At 36.6% G+C, this 2,921-nt stretch overlaps 1 long non-coding RNA gene across 1 annotated transcript; it reads right to left on the minus strand.

Annotated features, from left to right (window-relative positions):
- Positions 1 to 1,063: 1,063 nt before the first annotated feature.
- LOC114058428 lies at positions 1,064 to 2,027 on the minus strand. Its single transcript, XR_003571454.1, has 3 exons — positions 1,980 to 2,027; positions 1,504 to 1,568; positions 1,064 to 1,128 (listed from the first exon to the last, which is right to left on the minus strand). It is a non-coding gene; the product is annotated as an uncharacterized LOC114058428 (long non-coding RNA).
- Between the last annotated feature and the right edge of the window lie 894 nt (positions 2,028 to 2,921).

A 2,921-nucleotide genomic window follows, 5' to 3' on the forward strand; every position in this document is an offset into this window, starting at 1 on the left:
GAACAATTTGCTAAATGAAAATAATTTCTCTTCCCCCCCCAATCCTTTCTCCTTCATATCCCCATCCCCGTTCTTTAAATGTGTTTTTTTTGTGGGTTTTCTTTTTGTTTTGTTTTTTTTTTCTTGTTTGTTTTAATAGCCTTTGAATTTCAGCATTTTGTTAGAAGTTCAACATCATTTGTCAGCAGCTTTGATTGGTTCTACATATGGCTTTGTGCTAATCTCTTCACTTTGGCTGTGCCTTTTATCTTATTTGTGATGTGTGGCCAGCTCCAGTGCATTCCCCTCTGACTGGAAGAGCAGAGAGAGGAAATATATTCTTGTGGTCTTTGATATGATACTATTAGTTCTCTTTTCTGGATGAGATGCATCTTCCCTCACTTCAGACAGTTACAACACAGATGTCTACATCTGAGATACTCACCACTGTCTCTCTTTATGGTCTAAAAAAAAAAAAAAGAAAAAAGTGTTTTAAAGCCAGAGTATTCTGTCCTACATTAAGTACTTCTATGCAAGATGAGATTAATTTCAGTCCAAAACTACCTATTTCATTGAATCCTAGAATCATAGAAGGATTTGGGCTGGAAGATCTTAAACACCACTTAGTTCTAACCCCTTGCCATGGGCAGGGACAACTTCCACTAGACCAGATTACTCCTAGCCCTGTTCAACCTAGCCTTGAATACTTCCAGGGATGGGCCGCCACGGCTTCTCTAGGCAACCTGCACCAGGGTCTCATTACCCTCACAGCAAAAATGTTATATTTAATCTAAATATAGCTTTTCTTTCTATAAATTTCTTCCTATAGTTTTTAAAAAATAAACAAACCAAACCAAACCAACAAACAAAGTATAATTAAAGCCCAGATGGAAACATTTAAAAGTTAGATGTTCCAAAGCAGGTACAATTAATACTATAGGTCAAGCCAGCTTACTTTGGTAATGAAGATAAATGGATGGATGCTGGAAAGGGTTTTTGAACACAAAGATGAATATATCTCTACAAACAAAGTAAACAGACAAAAGGTGACCTTCTAACCGAGATCTAAAATAAAATCACTTACCTTCTAGACAAACATCCCTTGGGAAAACGTTCTACCATGGTGAGTCATCATGAAGAAGGGCAAAACTTAGAACACAAGGGCAGAGCAAGACAGACAGAAAAAATTAGTCCTTTGATGGAACATAACAGTCAGGGGAAGTTAATTCCTTTCATTCCATCAATTTACTTTTATACAATTAGGGCAAGGTAAAGGGTATTGTATATCTCTACAATCATACCTTAAATTTGTTCTTTCAAAAAGTTTTGAATGTAAAAGGAGAAATAGTGAAGAGTCAATGAAAAATGAAAGGTTTCACTAGGATAATCTTTGCTGTAAGGTTTGTCTCCAACTTGTGAGGAAACTCCAGCAATTCTACGCATAAATTCTCAATAAATTTTGAGAGTAAAAATCATATAAAAAAAAATGGTGCCTGGTTAGATATTTTTCTGAAGGCAGGGTACATTGAGTAGTGGAAAGGTGAATTAACTCCCATGGGAGGTAACTTCCAGTTTACTCCATGTAAAGCCTGAAAATGGTCAAACAAGTTACATCAATAAAAGAATCATATATTCAGTTGAATAATACCAGAGATCACAAAGTAATTTACAAATAGCAATTAATTCTCATTATGTCACCCCAAGACATAATTGATAAAAGCTATTTAATCTGCGGGTGGACTTGTAGTCCAGAACAAAATAAATAAGAGCAAAATAAAAGCCCTGACTCTCATGGCTGTATTTCAGAGGAGTACATACAGTGAATCCAAGTTACATTCTGTAAGTCTTTCATCTAGCTTCCCTCCAGAGAGTGAGATTGAAAAAGTAATGATAGAAACTGTCTTTATAACAGTAACACTGTGGTTATAGCAGCCCTCCAGGACTGGGAAAGCTATATTCAATTCCTCCCTGTAGGAATTTAGTTTATTTTCCCTCCTTACATCTAAAGAATCTTGAAAATTTCTTGTGCTGAATGACAAAGCTTCAACAGGGCACCAGGAATATGCTACTGCCCTCCTCAATTCATAATAGGGCACTATCCTATGTGTTATGTTACAAATGGGGGTAGAAGCATTATCTGCTCTGCAATAATTTTGATTTTATAGGCATGAATTAAGGATTAAATAATTGGGCTCAACAAAAAAGGATAAAAATTAATGAATGGGTATGTCCTTGAATGTCCAGCTAGAAATGGTCTCTAGTGCTTGCTTTGATTCTTTGTCTCACCCAGCTGATAAAAAATAATGTTTATTCTGTTTATTATCAGGCTGTCCCAGGAAGATGGAGATGACTTTTGAAACATTATAAGAAAAAAAGGAAATCAGAATTGGACCACCTACCTTTTAAGGTTTTCTTAAATCATCAAAAATTTCATATGAATGTCATAAAAGGCATCTAATACCTTAAGAAAAAAAATTTATATATATACAGTGGTTGTAAATAAATGTGTTACAGAGAGATATTTGGGACTGTAATCATGATGTGCTATGATACATCCCAAACCCTGACCAAAGTGAATAAGACTCAGGAAAGAACATAGCCTGGAATGTGTATTCTTGCCTCTTATGCTTTTCAACCACACATGTTGGACGTTTTCGATATGAAGCAGATCCACATGCACTGTGCAGGGAGCATCAGTACCTGACATAGGACCCCAGGTTTTACTGCTGTTATAGGATCTGCCTACAAGATCTGCAGGTCCTTTCATGGCTCTTGCCTGGCATTTAGGCAGTCCTACTGCCAAGAACATTTCCCCCATTCCCGTACATATATTTTTACCACACAGTGAGAGGGAATTGGTATGATCCGTATTTGCAAATTCAAATGTCACGCCCCCCATGACAAAGGGAGATGCATGAGAAACTTCTGCCTCAGGTTCAGCA

Source organism: Empidonax traillii, unplaced genomic scaffold (assembly GCF_003031625.1).
Source record: "Empidonax traillii isolate 1590-97213 ecotype Southwest subspecies unplaced genomic scaffold, ASM303162v1 scaffold10:size5872457, whole genome shotgun sequence".
Classification (NCBI taxonomy): Eukaryota; Metazoa; Chordata; class Aves; order Passeriformes; family Tyrannidae; genus Empidonax; species Empidonax traillii.